Raw genomic sequence first — 19549 nt, 5'->3', positions numbered from 1 at the left:
GAAGGTTTAGAAGAGCGAACTTCAGCCCACTCAGAGCTCAGCTGGGAGGGATTCTGTGGGGATTCTGGAAGCTTCTGTGGGGAATGAAGGAGTTAACAAGTGCTGGGAGTTTTTCAAGAGCGCTCTCCTGGAAGCACAAAAACAGTTCATCCCCTTTAAGGGTAAGGGAAGTAGGCAGAGCAAGAGACCCAGAGATGGGTCAAATTGGCCAGAGATGTCAAAAACTGCAAGAAAGTGCTCTTCAGGTATGTAAACAACAAGCGGAAACAGAAGGAAAATATTGTCCCGCTGTTAAACAGGAGAGGTAAATTAGTCACCAAAAATGTTGAAAAGGCAGGGGTTCTCAACACTTTCTTCACCTCAGTCTTTACCAGCGCTGTTGGGCCTCAGGCCTTGGGAACAAAAATCCAGGTTGATTGCATCAACAGAACCACTGTCAGTGAAGGAAGAGTTGGTATGTGAACTATTACAGGAGCTTGACCTCTACAAATTGATGGGCCCTGGCATTATCCACCTGAGGGTGTTAAGAGAGCTGGCTGACGTCATTGCGAGGTCACCCTCCATAATCTCTGAAAAGTCATGGAGATCGGGGGACATCCCAGAAGACTGGAAGAAGCCTAATGTCACCCTCATCTACAAGAAGGGCTTAAAGGAGGATCCAGGAAATTATAGGCCCATCAGTCTTACTTCAGTCCCTGGGAAAGTTATGGAACGAGTCTTCCTGGTGCCTATCACAAGTTAAATGGTTGGGAAAAGCCAGCATGGATTAACCAAGGGCAAATTGTATTTGACAAACCTGATCGCCTTCTACGACAAAGTAACCTGCTCGGTTGATATGGGGTGAGTGGTGGACATTGTCTACCTGGATTTCTCCAAGGCTTTTGATACAGTTTCCCACAGCCTCCTCCTAGAGAAACTGATGTGTTATGGTCTAGACAAGTGGTCTGTGTGGTGGATGAGGAACTGGCTGACAGGCTGCACCCAGGGGGTGGTGGTAAATAGCTCCTTTTCAAACTGTCAACCTGTCACAAGTGGGGTCCTTCAGGGATTGATAATGGGCTCAATGCTGTTTAATGTCTTCATAAGTGATCTGGATGATGGGATCAAGTGTACCCTGATGAAGTTTGCCAATGATACCAAACTGAGTGGGGAAGTGGACACTTCGGAAGGGAGACCCACCCTGAAGGAAGACCTGGACAGGCTGGAAGAGTGGGCTAATAAGAACCTTATGAAGTTCAACAAAGACAAGTGTAAAGTCTTGCACCTGGGAAAACATAATCCAGGAGTGCAGCACAGGCTGGGATCTACCCAGCTGGGGAGCAGCTCTGTGGAAAGGCATCTGGGGGTCCTGGGGGACAGCAAGCTCAATATGAGTGAACAGTGTGCTGCTGCGGCAAAGAAAGCCAACAGGATGCTGGGTTGCATCAACAAGGGCACCACCAACAGAGATAAAGAAGTCATTATTCCACTCTCCCCAGCCCTTGTCAGGCCACACCTGGAATACGGTGTTCAGTTTTGGTCCCCGCTATACAAAAAAGATGTGGACAGACTGGAGAGGGTCCAGAAAAGGGCCACAAAGATGATCAAAGGACTGGGAATCCTGCCATATGAGGAAAGGTTGAGAGAATGGGTTTGTTCAGCCTTGAGAAAAGAAGGCTTAAGAAGGTGATAAGGGAGGAAAAGAAGGTGATAAGGGAGACCTTATCACCATGTTCCAGTATTTAAAGGGTGGCTACAAAGAAGATGGAGACTCCCTTTTTACAAGGAGTCACATGGAAAAGATGAGGGATAATGAGTACAAGTTACTCCTGGGCAGATTCCCGATGGGACATGAGAGGACAATTTTTCACAATGAGAACAATCAGCCATTGGAATAATCTCCCCAGGGAAGTGGTGGATTCCCCAACACTGGACACTTTTAAGATTCGGCTGAACAGGGTGCTGGGCCATCTTGTCTAGACCATGTTTTTGCCAAGAAAGGTTGGACCAGATGATCCTTGATGTCTCTTCCAACCTGGTATTCTATGATTCTATGATTAGTTATACAACTAGCATTTCACAGTAGTGCTTAACTGAACAGGTAATTTTACCTTTTTGAAGGTGAATGTTTTATTCATGTCTTTGAATGGCACTTTTAAACATAACCAATGCTTGACACAAGTTGATGTTTGTGCTCAGATATTTGCAAGTTTTTAAAGCAATTTTTGCAACAAAAAAGGATTGTATTTGTCTTCAGCTGGGCTCTTCTTCCTGTGTAACATTTGCCAGCAGAATGTCATAGCAACAAGGGTGATGCTGTTCAAATTTCATTTCTGAAGTATGTAGAAATACATATTAATATAAAGATTAATATTTAAAAAATCCCACTTCTTTCTCTCCAGGAGGACTTTTACTTTGCAAAGCAAATGAGTTCTCTATTGCAGATCTCTCTTTAAATAACATCACATTTTAAAAAGAAAAATAAAACCTGAAAATACTTGTTACTGAAAGATTTACCCATAAAATAATCACCTATCTTTTTTTAATTTGTAGGCTAATCTTTTCTCAGGACAAATAGGTCTTTCTTACTTTTATTGAGAGGCCAACATAACATTTCTGCTTATTAAAATAACATTTTATGTTGAACATGCAGGATTAGTTTAATAAAGGGAAAACTTGCTTTTCAAAGAAAAGTTTACTTTATTAAAACATCAAAATGTTTTGAAGACAGAAGTAGACAAAAAGCATGTTATTAGAAAATGTTTTGATCCTAATAACCTTGTCCTCTTTTAACAGAAAAGCTGAATGCCTCAATGTCATTAACAGGAAAAACAGTCTGTGCTAGAGACAATTCATTATTTTTCTGAAAGTCATTATATTTTTAAAGGAAACATCTTTCTTCTCTTTCACTTTAGGGGTGAAAAATACAACCCAAAGTATTTTCACATGTCAAATAATCCAGAGTATCTTAAAAAAGGAACATATAAGGAAAATATGCTGTATTTAAATTCACTGTATTTGATAACAGTATGAAAGGGAAATCTTATTTTTTGAGCTTGCCAGCACTTTTAGGAAGGATTTAATCTGGAATTTCAAGTAAATAATGAATTGGGTACCAGCGACACCCCCCTTTTTAAATTTTTTAACCTTATTTCTGTGTTCTAATCCCTGCTGTGCAGCCAAGGCTTTGTCTTCTCCTCTGCTTCATACAACTAGTTTCTACTGCCTGTATCCAGCTGGAAAGTTCAGAGCCAGCCTTCATAGTCTATCTCTTTGCTTTCTTCCTCTTACACAAAATACAGTCTGTGACAGTGACAAATGTTTGGTGGCTCTGTTTACTTGCCAAAGAATATACTGACATCAGACTCTTCAATGAGTCACGTAACTGTGCTTCTCACACTTCTGCTGCAGGGAGCCCACGTTTCAAGGGTTTCATATGAACGGGACCGTATGCTCTTGTAGTGCAAATGTTGGCTCTGGCAGTCTTGCATACTGGCATGAGGATCCCTATTTCTTATACTGGTTCCTGTGTTGCTACTACTGCTGAGATGAAGAATAATAGAAGAGGACATTGCAAGACAGAACTGTTTACATTTAAGAGAAACAGTTTCTTTTAACTTTGTACAGTGCTGACACTTGCAGGGCCTTCATGTGGATTGTAATTACATTTATGTAGTATTATGGTCATGTTTATGAGATTTGTCTGACTTTGATTTCCCTCATCACCGTGTAGTCATTATCCTCCTCCTGACTGTGAAGGTCAAGGAGGTAACCATACAGTACAAATAATCTTTTCATGTATGTCTGTGTAGGACAGTGACAAGTAGTAGATTCTTAGGGAAATTGTCAAGAAAAATGGGTTTTTTGGAATGATCCTACTGTTAGCATATCCTTGCTCTTTCTGGCAGTTAGTGAATTAGGGATTTCCTGAGCTGATGGTGGAAGGCCAACTGTGGTGCATAATAACCTCCTACAGACTTGTATCTATGAACCTGTGGATCTTTCAGATCTCTTTTATGTTTTTCATATCCTGTGTCCTGTGGATATGTGTTTTGTAAATTAGTTAGGTATTGTGTGGGAAAGAGTACTGCTTCCATTTGGTTTAAACCAAAGACAGGCTGACTCCTATTCCCAGCTCTGCATACTTTCTATGTGACCTTGGCAAATCACTGTGGAAATTAGATACAAAATAGAACTTGAATGGCTTAGCTGTAGACACCATAGTGTTTGACTTTCTGGCTTCTGTGTGTCAGAGTAATCTAGAGCCATGTGTAAAGTCCTTGCACTTCGAGGACGTGACCGTTCTTCAAACCAGGGAAACAAAACAAAAAAAATCATGTAAGAGATGATGAGATGTCTCCAGCTGTCTAGGGAGGAATTTTTCATTTAGAAATAAAAAGTTCTGGCAGCAGAATATTTCCTGTTTCACAGAATCACAGAATCACAGAATCGTATAGGTTGGAAAAGACCTTTAAGATCATCGAGTCCAACTGTAAACCTAACACTACCTAACACTAACACTTCCAGACTGAAGTGTTGTACAAATCCAGCTCTATTAAAATATTCCATATTCTTGGATTTTCTTCCTGATTTGGAATTCCAAATTCTAAAACTTGAATGAGCCTGGTTTCTGATCACCAGCATACTACAAAATGTTTGAAGCATACAGTATCCCTTTCTGTGCAGGTATAATATTTATATAGAGCACCCAAGTCAGCTGTAGTTTTAGTTGGGGCCCTCTGAAGACTTCCATAGTCCACCAAAACATCTATTTCCACTTGTCCTCTATAGCTGGAAGCAGTCTTACAAGCTTAGTGTAAGTTTAGTGTAAAATGAACAGTCTGTGGAATGAACCTGGTGTGTTTGAATTTTGCTTATATTATTGAAAAAGTATGGGGGTCCTGCTCCTCAGAATCTCTCAGTTACTTTGCTCAGAAACCCCCCAGGCTCTCCAGCCCTGCAAATCCTGCACGCAAGGAGGCTTGTCCCTTTGCCCTTTCTTTGGCTGCACTCACATGGTCTTCACCTGTTTTTTTATTTGTGTTTTTTTTTTTTTTTCCCCACCAATCTTTGTGCTCCAATTTGTGCAGCTAATGAAGCCTCTTTATTAACGTGGTTCTGCTCAGACCCACCATGCAGTGTATAGCTTTGGGAATTCCCTCTGTTTTCTGTAGCTGTATTGATTACCATAAAGAGTTCAGTAACTCCCTCTTCCTGGGTCTGCTAGATTGTTGTGGTTTAACCCCAGCCAGCAACTAAGTACCATGCAGCCACTCGCTCACTGCACCCACAATGGGATGGGGGAGAGAATCAGAAGAGTAAAAGTGAGAAAACTCATGGGTTGAGATAAAGACAGTTTAATAAGTAAAGCAAAAGCCATGCACGCAAGCAGGGCAAAACAAGGAATTCATTCACTACTTCCCATGGGCAGGCAGGTGTTCAGCCATCTCCAGGAAAGCAGGGCTCCATCACGTGTAACGGTTACTTGGGAAGACAAAATGCCATAACTCTAAACGTCCCCCCTTCCTTCTTCTTCCCCAGCTTTATATGCTGAGCATGATGCCATATGGTATGGAATAGCCCTTTGGTCAGTTGGGGTCAGCTGTCCCAGCTGTGTCCCCTCCCAACTTCTTGTGCACCCCCAGCCTACTCGCTGGTGGTGTGGGGTGAGGAGCAGAAAAGGCCTTGACTCTGTGTAAGCACTGCTCAGCTATAATGGAAATATCTCTATATTATCAACACTGTTTCCAGCACAAATCCAGCACATGGCCCCATACTAGCTACTGTGAAGAAAATTAACTCTATCCCAGTCAAAACCAGCACAAAGATCTTTCTCATTAGGTCTTGAGATGTTGTTTGCATCCAGTTCTGGCTTGCTGGCAGCCATTTGTGCTTTGCAACATAGCAATAAATCATACCAGGAGACTAAAGGGGTTGTGAGGCCTGGACAGCAATATTCTTAGGTCTGGACAGCTTTCACAGAGCAGAGTGGGTCTGTCTGTAAATGTCAGGCTTTAGGTGCTGCAGAAGTTTTTTCCTAATAATTTTTTTCCTAATAATTTTTTTCCTAACCATGTCTAACAGGTAGTAAAACAATTAGGAATGAGTCTTTCATGGACAAGTATAACTTGACAGATAGCAGATTGCTGTTGCTTATGAAAGAGATTATTTTTTTTTTTCTCCTCAGTGCCTAGAGATGATGGGAATGTCACCACCAAAACTATGAGTAAAGGAGAGTGAGAAGAAAGGAAATATTCATTTGATGAAGATGGACTGTGACAATTTCAGTCCTCTTATGAGTAGAGAAAGGTGATGAAATGATTTCCTTTTTATTGTCAGTAAAGCGTTCTGAGCTCTTCCCCAGACTTCAGGTTGTTACCTTCTGTGGGGTTTTTTTTTCCTTTTTTTTTCTCTAGCTATTATGATATAACAGTTAGCTTTGATTCAAGGTCTTTTACTTACTAAATGAGTACAATGCATTTGATCAAAATGTAAGGCAGGGAGGTGGCACTCAGAAACATTTCTGTGGCGGGAAGAGTTTCCAGGAGTTGCACAATTCTAGGATTCTGGTAGGAAAACCTGGAAAGTAAAAATAGACCAGAAATCTATAATGCTGTTTTGATGCAATTAATTTTGTAACGGTTAACTCCACATCCTCAGTTCTTGCTTTTTAATCCCAGTTGTTTCACAAAGAAAAGAAACAACAAAGAAATAAAAAAAACCCCAAACCAAAAGATTTGTGCAGAATAACTTTCCATCTGATAGCATTGCCCAGATGAAACTTTTCTGGAGTAAATATCAGTAGTTGGCTTGGTAGACTGCCAGTAAGGTAAAGGCCTCCTGCCTTAAGGTGGTGTGAGCACACTGTCCAGATAGGGACTCGATGTTGTGTTGTTTTAGGGAAGCTGTGGAGCTAGAGAAGTTAGTGTATGCTTGTGCATGAATTAAATCCACATGGACATCATGTTAATGGGCCATATTTATTAGAATACATACGAATTTGTTTTGAAGAATATTGTAGCCTGGTAACTGCCTGAATTTTGACATGAATAATGTAAGTTTTCCTTATTTGCTGTCATATGTTTCTGTTACTTATTTAAATCTGTGTGCCATTTCCTCTCTTCCTCTTTCACTTGAATTTTACAGAGGCAGATGACAGAAAAGTCTCAAAACATTTGGAGAATTTCCTGTTAGACATAATTTCCTGTTAGACATCATCCACATCTGCCAGGCTGTACTTTGTAATTACACAACAGCGTATACATGTTTAACCCTATAAGACATTTTCTGAATAATTAATATCCTTAATGACTTATGAGCTACAGGAATGCCATATCTGTTCATGTATGGCTCTGCTGGTGACAAAAGGGGCAATGCGCTATCAGTTCCTGAGGATTGTTATGCAGATGGCATTATGATACAGCTCCTTTTTTACATTGCTTATTTGTGACAGATGTCTGACTTCACCTTGAAACAAGATTGCAAGCTGACTTTTCTAAAGTGGGACACTTCTGTTTTATTTCAAGTTTAGAAAGACATGCCTGCTGCAGTTCAGAATTATCCATACTTGGGTATAAGAAAAGTCAAGAAACTCATCAACAGTGAGTTGCACTGGATATTATTTTATGACTTAAACGTTAAATGACTAAATTTAAAAGTTAAAATGACTTCACTTGGAAAAAACAAACCTTCCAAACATTGTTCTAGTTTTCTCTTTTCTTAGTAAAGCTATGTCCTGCATCATGAACTCAGTCTCAAGTTGAACAAGTTAATTACAATTTCTGTCTTCAAACTGAAATAATTCACACAAATTTAATAAATCATGAACTGCCACAATAGCAACCAGGCTAACCCTGTCTGAAACTTCTCCCTATTGACCCCATTTTAGAGACATGCCTTCTTCATAAGTTAACAGTTATGATTTATTCAGGGAATACTCCTGGGAGCCTCTAATGCATAAAGGTTTTGATGGGAAACAGAGGAAGACAGAGAATAGGAGGCTCAAACCTTTTTTTTTTTTTAAAGAAATTTAATTGGAAGGGAGGTGCTGATTAAAAAGCAATGCAGTTCATTCCAAATGCATTTGTAGGAGATATGACCTTGGAGAAGGAAAGAGAAGATTTTATTCTCAGTGATTACTCAGATTTTTCAAAAGTATGGAAGTGTTACTCAGTTGCTGTTAAAAGTGTAGTAGAGTTAGTGTCCATTGCTATAGTGCTTCTGAAAATCAGACCTGCTGTTCATTTGAGTTCATAAGCTTTGAATCCTATGGAGCACATTTGCACACTATCACTTCAGAAAGTAGCTTTGTATTCGGTGTAAAAGCTTGTTAGAAATGGATATATGTCCACAGACACAAAGAGGAATTCAGTCACATGATGAAAGATCTTATTGGGTCTTATGTAACTAGTTCTGTTTGGAAAAACATTGATGATTTACTAGTATTTGAAGATACTTACCCAAAGGTACAACAGAGTGTTCTGTTTTTCTGTCATCCTCATTCACTTCCATTGAGCATATAGGGAACATTGTGGATTGTAAATGCTTTAGTGAAAGTGCAGTGTTTTTTACCAAACTCTTATGAATAATAGAGCATAACTGGAGTTTACCTGTTTTAAATTCATAGATTATTAGCGGTAATTAGGTCTAGTGAAAAAGCTAGACATACTCCCTTTCTCTCCATTTATATGTGTGTATATAAATACACACACATGCTCTCTTATTTTTTCCCAGGAAACTTTTAAAATGTTTTGTTCTTATCTGCAGGAAACCAGGATGAGAAGCAGTGAAGAATTCTTAACAGTGAAGGTGAGAAATCTCAATACTGTATCATTTTTATGTCCTCCCCTGGCAGTTCTCTCCCTTCTTTTTATTCCCATCTTCCCTTTTTCCTCTTTCCCCCCAACATAAAGCAATATCTGAAAAATCAAAGAACTTCTAATAATAATATAAACCTGTGGTGTTGTATATTTTCAGTTCTCTGAAGTGTTAGAGGTACTGCTCAGGATGCAGTTCTTTTTTGACCTTTTTGTTAGATGTATTTATCAGACACCCTGAACGTGTTGGCAAGCCATGTGTATAGACCAAGGCAGTGAAATGCTTTCCCTAATGTGATTATATCCACACATTCACAATGTTCACGACTGTGGTACAAGATTTTTTTTTTTAGGCCATTTATTACTGATTTACTTTAAAACACCAGCTCCCATTGCTAAACTGCTTTTGAAACAAATAATTTTGTGTTTGTGTCTAGGAAACCATGATGAGAAGCTGTGAAGAAGTGGAGAGTAAGGTCTCAAAATTTACTTCTTCCTCTCACTTTCTTTTTTCTCTCCTTCCTGAAGAGTGTAATAATAATGCCAATGTGTGTCAGTGGATAGACCACAATAACTTTCAAATGTCTTGAGTTAATTTTTATATTTATTTGGTAACCATATGCATTTTTTCAGTAGTGTATTTGCAAATATCACTACTCAAGTCTGGGTTGGCTAACTAGGAATCTTCATTGTCTTGCACATGCTGGTAATGAGTGGGTCATTTGTAACAATGATTTTCAATCTTTGTGTTTAGTTTAAAAAAATCCTTCTGTTTCACAGTAACATGTTCTCTGTTTCCCTGCAGGCTAGAATACCAGTCTTTTCTCTGACTGACATATTGGTTAAATTATGTATTTATTTTGAACCAGCTTCTTCTTTTCTTTTTTAGTTATTAAATGAAACTCAATAAAGCAAATCAGGAGAGAAAAGAACTTGCAAGACACCATGCTATACTTGGGAAGAAAGTGTTTTCTAAAGTCTGTTGTGTTCAGCTGCTGTTGTGTGTGATTTCCTTGTTTAACTATTAGAGGCTCAATGGAAACAAGTTCTCCATTATTGAAAGTTAAAGCTTCCGTGACACTTATTCCAAAGCTAAAACCTCTATAGTTTCAAGTAATTTCTAAGGACCAGACTCTTGTCCTTGGTATTTCTCCATCTGTGCCAATAATCCTGCAGTCTTGATGTACCCCCAAACAAGTGGATCTGGATTTAAGTGTAGAGCTAAAGTTGACTAAGCATCATAGGACACCTCCTTTAAGATTTTTACCTTCTGAGATGGTAATTTGGATTGCCATTGTCTGTTTGTCCCTAAGCAGTTTCACTATCAGCAATTATTTAAATTAGCAACATACAGTAACTGAAGGTTATAGATAGCAGTGCTGTTTTTTCAGTGGTTTAGGGATAAAGATTTCACCTAGAGAAAATGTCCTCAAAGAAGCTGCAGTCAGATTGGATTTGTGTTGGAAAATACACACTCACAAGGGAAAATAATTATTTCATTCCCGAGAGAGGAAGGAGAAGAAAAGGCTATGATCTAGGTTGCTGATGAGGATGAGTTTACAATGTAAGATAATGGAAGTTTTCTTGTTGTTGTTTTTGACTTTTTGAAAGTCTTTTAGTGTACAGAAATATATATTTTAAATTGTCAGTTATGTTACAGTCCTCTGATTTTGCTCCTTAAGAACTGGTGACTTGCATCTTCTACTAAATTTTTCATTTTTCATGTCTGATATAGCTTATCTAGCAGATGCAAGGGGCAAAAAATGCATAAGTTTGACAGGGAGAATAATACAAACAGAAGTTAATGATGTGTGTTATCTATTTCTAGAATGGTTCATAAGAAAATTTCACTGTAAGCTTAGAACAGTGGCATAAAATCTGTTTTTATAGTTTGATTTTCCTTCAGTTTTAGGATTTATTTCAGAAAAAAGGTTTCCAGGAGTTACACTACCATTTAAATTTTTTTTCAGATGTCCTTTTAGGGAAAAGAAAAATAATTCATTAAAAGAAATTGCCCAATCTGTCCAAGAATTTGATGAAGCAAAATGGTTTACAATTATGGTGTTATTAATACAACGTACTTAGTCCAGTAGAGGGAGTTAGAATGCCATTCTACTTTCTTTCTCTATGTTTGTACTAGAGATAGTTGTTTATCTAACCTAACTATATTTAATTTCAGTGTGATTTTTATCTTTATAACTCCAAATTATTTTCATAATAATTGTGTTTTAGAACAGCTAGACAGCCAGAGTTGTTTTTCTTTTACCTTTTCTGTCTTTTCTATATCCTTTAGTGTTAATTTTCCTATGTAAGTATTTCTTTGTATCCCTTCACAAGGGTTATGAAACAAAAACTATAAGGATTAGTAGCCTACAAAATTGATCCCTAATGTCTGTACATAATTCATGGGTACATGTACACAGTATACCTGTAGAAGAAAATATACTGAGTAGAACACCTCTGAAAAAAGTATAAAGCCAGTGATGGAAATGACATACTGGTAGGTCTGTTGTATCACAAATTTGAGACTAATATATGGTTTTTATTATGTTCAAGTGTTGTGGTTTGTTGGTATTTCTTCCTGGTTTTTGTTTGGTTTTGTGTCTTGGCAAATTATCTGCTTATATAAATTGGTTTACTGTTTGCAAAATCCTTTACTAAAGGATTTGGATCTAGTCTTTAATCTAAACATCCAACAGTGCTAAAGACTGAAGTTTTCAATACTGATATATGTACTTTGGAATGATTTTTTTTTTCCCAAAAAATTATTTTTATTGCTACAGGCTGTTTCGGCTTGCAGCTTGGGATGGGAGGAAGAAAATCCACACCCTTCTTAAAGTTGCAAAATCCTTTTGGATAATGTCTTGATGAAAAGTAGTTCAATTATGAGTAAAATTACAATGAAAACATACTTTTGCATTTTTACTATGAAAATGAGTCAGAAATATTTTTGATAGTGTTGTGGAGAGTACCAATCACAGAATAGATGAGGTTGGAAGGGACCTCTGGAGGCCATCTGGTACAGCCCTCCTGCTCAGACAGGGTCACCTAGATCAGACTGCCCATTGCCTAGGACTGTGTCCAGGTGGCTTTTGAATAATTCCAAGGAAGGAGACTCCACACCTTCTCTGGGCAAGCTGTGCCAGTGCTTAGTCTCCCTCACAGTAAAAAAAGTGTTTCCCAATGTTCAGATGGAGTCTCCAGTGTTTCAGTTTGTGCCCATTGCCTCTTGTCCTGTCACTGGACACCACTGAAAAGAACCTGGCTTTTTCGTTGATTTTTTTTTGGTTGTTGGTTTTTTGTTGCTGTTGGGTTTTTTGGTTGTTGTTGTTTTGTTGTTGGTTTTGGTTTTTTTGTTTGTTTGTTTTTTTCTTTTTTTTTTTTTAAATGAAGGTTTAGCTGAAACAGCCCTGGAGTCTCAGATGGGAAAAAAAAACTTTCTTAGCAAGCATTCGGCAAAAAAGAAGCTGGTTTAGAACAGCAATGCAGAGTTTTTGGAAAGGGGATTGTCCCTGTGCTATGCATACTATTTGTTGTTGTTGTCAAAATTTTATCCCAGTTTGGTCAAAGTTTGTGGGTGATGGTGGTTTCAGTTGCACATGGTAAGTAGCGTCTTTTGAGACATTGGAAGGGAAGTTTTCTAAAGATTTTATTTGCATTCAGGGTCATCTGTTGCCCTAGCTCTTATATCAAGCAGGTGTTATAAACACATCCTCTTCACAAAATCAGTGGGGTGTGCATCAATGTAGGGATATCAAGATTAAGTGGGGTCTTTCCCAGTTGTTTTGGGTCTATATCTATATATGTTTGACATCTATATGTATATGATTTTTCCTTTTGTGAAAACTTTGTGAGTTAGGGTTTTACAAATTAGGACTTTGAGTGTATGTGAGATGAAGAGGAGATATGAAGGGAAGAAAAATGGGAATAGGAATGGACAGGAGATGGTAGAGGCAAGGAATTTTTCATCATCTTAGTTAGAATTGACCTCAGAAAATATTTAAATTAATATTTGTAGCCAAGGAGTGTGAAAAACCCTCAAGCTAAAGATTAGATCTACTCTGGCTAGAAACCAGGTGACAAATTAAGTACATCTACTTATATTTGTAATAATGCAGCTTTATATTAGTGATTAGGTAATAAAGAATTTTCCCTGAAGCAGTGCTCCTGTTGCGTTGAATTATGTTTCTGCTGATGTTACTACCTGCAAGTGCAATGAGATGTTCATTTTCTCACAACCCAGCCTCTAAATTTTTTAAAGTAAGGTTGGCAACTAATTAGTTTCTTAAAGTCTTAAAACATAAGTGTCAATATTCTTTACTTTCTGCTTAGTTGAAAAAATTACGCAGCCTATATATATATTGCATGTGGGGTTTTGTGTGTTCAATTTCTAAAAAAATATGTTCTAGAATATAGCAAATTTCTTTAAAAATCCAGAATACCTAGGTATTTTTTCTGGTTCCCTGAAGTCTCTTGATTCCCAGGACATGTCAAAGGGTCGACATTAGTCACAGAAAATGAAAAGAGAACAGGCTGACTCAAATGAGCGTGACTCAGGTCTGTAAGTGGAAAATATAAAGACAGGAAAAAAAATCATAGTTGTTCAGGAAAGAGGAAGGATAAGAACGAGTGGTAAAGGGTGATGCTCAGGCACCAGTCAGGGAAGGATAGCAAGGGGATAACGGTAGATGAAACTTTGAGCAGAAGTTGGCAGAGTATTGCTGTAAATAAGAAAGATGGGGAGGTAAGTTTGTGAGGAGTATGGTCATGAAGAAAGAAGAAAAAGCCTGAAGGTTCAGAAGGTAATCACCACAGCATAAGCTCCCCCAGTGAACTTGGAATTAAGTGTAGGCCTCCTGAGTTTTAATATGCCTTTACTTTCACAAGATTGTTCATGTAATCTCTGAAAGCCTCCACTTTTCCTTTTTTTTTTTTTTTTTTAGTGATTAAAATAGAGGATGTGCAAAACAGGATGTAAAGGTATGAATAAAAGGTAACCCGTGGTACTGTAAGGCTTCTTGCACTAAATACTCTTTCACAGTAACATCTAATGACTCAATGATTTAGGCAGCTATAAGTCTGAAATTGCAGTTGATGAGATCACACTGAGAAAAGTGAGAGAGTGTTTTGTCACTTAAGCTTTGCATGATGGCACTTAAAATAATGATGCAATAGAGCTAATTTTTAAATATTTTTAAAGCTAATTTTTAATAAAAACTGCAGAAATCTAGTGCCATGTTGAATAAAGCATAAAAACTGATACTAGAGATTTTTCTACTTATGGTAGAAGTAATGAATTTGCTTCTTCCATTTGTTTAGCAACCTCACAATCCATGAACACCCATGATTGCAACCAAGGAACTTTTTTCCCACCTTAAAGTAGTAACAGACTTGTGCTCTTTTCTTTTTTTTTTCTTCATACTTCTTCCTTTGTTGCCTCAGCTAATAGTTTTCTAAAAGATAATCCCTCATAATCAGGATTAAACACATTTTAAAAGTAGAGTTCTTTCCCTCTTGAAGAAGCTTGTACACTGGCAGAGGGGACAGCTTGCTTCTACAGGTGTAAACCTCCCTGTCATTTAAGGGTTGTTCTGCAGCAATTCATATTAGGATGCTTTAAGCTTTAAAAATGTAGCAAATTAATATGACACTGTGATAATCTGCCAAGTTCAGTTCTTAAGATGCAAGAACTGTTCAGTCTCTTGGTGTTTTGCTGTGATATTATTACGGTGGTAGGTATTTTATCATGGAAAGTTTGATGTTGAGGGTCTTGCAAGGACTACAGGTGGGCATGAAAGTAGTCTTTGATTTGCTGTTTTTCAAAGCACACTTGTTATCTGGGAAATTGGCAGCAATGTTGAGGTAAAACCTTAAAAGTCAGGGTTATCTTTCTTCTATTTCACTACTTCCATTTTAGGGCTATTGAGTAAGTGCAGATAAAATGAGCTTAACTTAAAGGGTACCCAGACATCGTTCTACTGACTCATTTCTACTGAGAATCTAAGCTGCGAGGCATGTTGTACCCACTGTCCCTTTGCAGAAGTGTGATGCTGGACCTGAAAGCAGGCCAAGTTTGTGATTTGTTGTTCCAGTATGTACAGAGAAGTTGACTTGAGCTGAAGCTACAGAATAAAGGGCAACAAGTATAGAATCCATTCTGTAACTTTGTGGAACACCTCTCAAGTTTTAATTTTGTGTGTGGGGGTAAAGGTGGAGGTTCAATCTTTTCTTAGATTGCTCTCCTTTTTTTTAGGAGAACTACTAAGAAGGACTTTAACTGTGCTGTTATGTTTCCACACACTTCCATCTACAGAGCCATTTGGGGATTTTCTGCAGATTAAGATCTGCTCTGCTTCAAAATAAAGTTGCACAGAACTGGGAGCTCTGTACTCTGCTCTAAGTTCATTTATAGCCTCTCCCTACCACCTCATAACAAACAATGAAAATAAGAAGAGATTATACAGTATATAAAAGATGCAATGAAATAAAGAAATGCAACATTGTTTTGTGGGACTGTGGAGTGAATACAAAAAACATTGGATAATGTATTCATTGAAACTCTGTGTACTATTGACAAATGAATCCTAAACCACTAGAAACATGGCCATCAATTCTTCATACCATGATCACTTATGTCAAAAAGCTGTTAACAATTACAGAATATGTCAAAAAGCAACATTTCCCGGATTAAAAGCAATGAGTCATTCTCTGACCTTTGTTTAGCCTGAATTCAATAACTTATTAAGTTTCAAATGATGGAAAACTGATTATGAAACCATGCTTTCCAACTACTTATGGAAGAAAGGCAGTATGAATTAATTTACAAAAGTGCTTGAATATAGAAAGTATTTGTTTAACAAAAGTTCTTAAAATACTGCTTATTGAAGAGGTGGAAACTTTGGATAAATGATGGTATAGTAATGCAAAGAGGAAAGAAGGAACTGAAATTTCAGAACAGTTAGGGGACATCAGACAAAGTATATGTGTTGTTAGAGTTCTGTAACAAAATATTTTGGCACAAAATCTTATTATGCTTTTCCAAGCAGTTGAGTGACAGGCTATAACCAAGCAATTTATTGCATTTATTCTACAAGAGATAAACAATTGACTTTTCTTTCTGCAAGAGTCTGTTTTAGGTTGAAGCATAGGCATTTATGTGTCCCTGTATCCACAATATCACACAAACACAACTTTCAGTATTTTATGTACAAAATTAGCCTGAACAGAAAAATTACATTAAAATGTGCTTCTGTTCATACTCTCAAATCTATATTCCATATTCTTATTGTTCTTTGAGGAAATGTTGTAGCCAAGGAAATGCAATTCATCTCCAGCCTTTTGAGGCAGGCTGTAAGTAAGTGAGCATAGTCCTTGCAGAAATGTTGTATCACCCTAGACCTGGTTAAAAAAGTTTGGGGGTGGTGGTGTCTGAGAAAAATAAAAAACAAAAACAAATGCTCAGATTGGGATTTTTGATGATGGCTGGTGCTGCTCGGCTCATCTCCTGTAGCTGAAACTGTTGAATGTGTACAGCTGTAGATAGCTTCTTTCCTGGATGTATTCTCATGGTTTTCTTCATGTCTGACGTTCATAGGAGAAAGGAGGAAACATTTAATAATCATGGGACTGTACTCGGCCATGGAGAAAGGCTGATGTGATGCAGGTGAAATTGCTTCAGTTCTTCTGGATAGGTTTTGTGCCCATATAGTTCAGAACAGAGGTGCTTCCACTGTTGGGAGATACAGATATGTGACATAGTATTAAAGAATTTGTTTAAAAATCTCAAACTTGGAAAAGAGCTGGTGCTTCATTAGTTCTCAGTAACATCTTAAAGCTTTCCCTTGTGATATGGCTAAGTTGCATTTATTTCAGTATACCACTGGTTAGAAAAAATGTTTGCCTTTTCCTTTTATGGGGAATATTTTGTATTGACAGACTGACTTTTATAAGAGTTAATTTTGTTTATATTTCAGGTGGGTTTGATCTGGATGAACTTTTCTAACTATCATAACTTTAAATTTTAGGAGATGAATTAGCTAATAATACTGTTACTGTAGTTGCTCTGCTTGCAGGAATAAAGATATTGTTTGCCTTATGAGGAAAAACAGAAGACAAAGAAAAGATGTTTACACTTTTTATCTGACCAGTTTTGTTGCACTAGGATTTTTTCCTTGGGCTATTTTTCTATGGGCATTATTATTATTGTTGTTTTCAATAACTCTGTACCTTCTTCTTTCTTTCACCCACGCCTAACCTGGGGTAGTTTGTGTCTTGGAAAGATTCTGTAAATATAAGACCTTGTCAACCTAAAACTTCTCATTACAATTGATAGAAATCTTTCTTTTTCATTCTGGATAGATTTATTCCTTGAACACGGCAAGAGAATAGAAAAGAGTTTTGAAACAAACATTTTTACTTGGAGCTGTCACATTTTGTAGGAAAGGCTTCGTACCTCGTTTCCCAGTACTCTGCGAAACCCCTGCTGCTACTTGCCTGTAGAAGTGTTGCCATATATGAAGACCCAGTCTTACAGGCATCCCAAACTGTGCAACATGGTGGCCTGGTGCTCTGTAAAGCTGTGGCCATTAGAGACTGTTTTTTCACCTTTACCTTCAGAAGTTTCTGTCATCTATAAAACTCTTCTGTTGCATGTGGCATGACTGTGATATGATATATTTCAAGTATGAAAGACACTTATCTCTCCCCACTGACCACTTCTGTTTTATTTATATAGGCGTCAGCATTTTCCTTTTAGTTCTTTTCTTACTTTAATTTGGGAGGAGTATCAAAGAGGGCTGCCACATAAAAATTAATTGAATTGTCTTAACAATAATAAATCAGAAACTGTGCTTCATTTTAATTCTCAGAGTCAAGGTGAGATCTATGAGAAAAATAGTCTGGGACCAGGATAAAGCAGCTCTTTGCCATGTTGGATAGGCAGTTTACATTTCGGAAGATATGAATAGGCTGAGTGGACTGTGGGCTGAGAACACTGATCAGAGTTTCAAACATAGCAATATTGACAATGAATTTTTGCAGGAGTTTCTAATCCCTAAATTTCAAAGCACACACAAAGCAAGTTGTTCAGTGGAAATTCTAAGATGATGGGTTTGTTATGCCTTTCTTAAACTAGGAAATAAGGAAGGATAAATACAACTTAATTTAGATGCTTTGGAATTTAAATTGGACTCCAGAGACTTTGTGTTATTGAAGACAGAAACTGTTGGGTTATTGCAGTGAAGTATTTGTTGGTTTATGTGAAGAAAGCCTGGACCCTGTATCAGTGGAATGCTAGTTCCTGCAATTTGCAACACTAGAACTGTATGTTAACTTGCATCCAGATTAAATTTTTGCGTTTTTATACAGGCACAAGTGTTTTCCCCCTTTCAGGGCTGTCCTGGAAGCTCAAAGATTAAGAAAGTCCTCCATCTCAGTTTATTAGAAACAAAACACTGTATGTAAACCAGTAAACCTGGTTGCTGAACCCATTTGGTAAGAAATAATTTCACTTCACAGTTTCTTTGCAGAAGTTTTTAGCCTTCAAATTACGATGGAAATTATATGAGTAAATATATTTATTATATTTTAACAGGTATTATTTTAATGTTTTTATAGAAAGCTTATCTACCCACATAGAAAATTAGCTTTTAATCTCTAAACTGATTTTGAGGTCCTCTTAGTTTGCATTTGTTGGTGCTCTTCAGTCACAACTCAAACAAATAGTTACTTTTTTAAAAGACCATAATGGTCAAGAGTTTCAAACTCTTGAGTACTGCCAGATCACCAAGGGAGCATAAAATTCCTTTTACATCGTTATGAGGAAGGGAATAAAGCTTTTGAGGATAAATCAGAGTATCTGAATTCTGACAGTACAAAGCAATTGTACAAATTCTGCTCCTATGTACTCTAGATTCATGAAGAAAAGGACATTAGGGACCAGTATATCATCAGCTGGATCTTGGTATATCATAAGTTGTTAAATTCCACGGTACTGTAGTGCCTGTAGTGAGCTCCGTATTTTATTTTTCAGAAAGAATCTGGTCTTGATGTGAGGATGACAACCATTGGAGAAGATGTCATTACATTTTGTAAGTAGGGCAAGTTGGTACCAGTACACATATTTGCTCTTTTATACTTAAATTGTTTGCAACTGAAATCCGGTTAATTCCATTTTAGCTTTTTTTTTTAACCCTTTAAAAAATGCTCCATGCTTTCCCATTTTGGTAGCAGTCTTTGAATTACTGTTTTCTTGCCCTGGATGTGTGCTGCTGGTTTCTTCCTCCTTTGCAGCCTGTCTTATTTGAGGACATATAAAAATTGGTCTTTATCAATGCTACTTACTAGTCTAGCATCAAACTGGAAGCTGTACTAACTGTGAAATATATGCAAGAATGCTATGGATGAAGTATTCAGGTAATCCATGAGTCTAGAAGACAGATAAGTGACAATCAAAGTAGAAATATATATATATTTTTAAACTTTATATTATTCTCATTCATTGTTGTCTTGTGCTTTCACTCGTATGACTCAGAAGCAAATATAGCTCCAGCCCTTTAGTGCTGTGTGAGGAGTTCTCATGTCCAAAATGTTGCAAGATTTGTTGGACTTTGTACCCAAATCTTTGCTGAACTTATTAGAGCTCCTTGGATTTCAGATCAGACTCTTCTTTTTCAACTGCTGTTGTTTTAAAAACTTATGTTGGGTAGTTCTTATGTTGCCTAGGGTACTGAGCAGGACAAGAAATAAGGGCGTGG

Source organism: Ciconia boyciana, chromosome 5 (genome assembly GCF_034638445.1).
Source record: "Ciconia boyciana chromosome 5, ASM3463844v1, whole genome shotgun sequence".
NCBI lineage: Eukaryota > Metazoa > Chordata > Aves > Ciconiiformes > Ciconiidae > Ciconia > Ciconia boyciana.
This window is presented reverse-complemented; position numbering follows the sequence as displayed.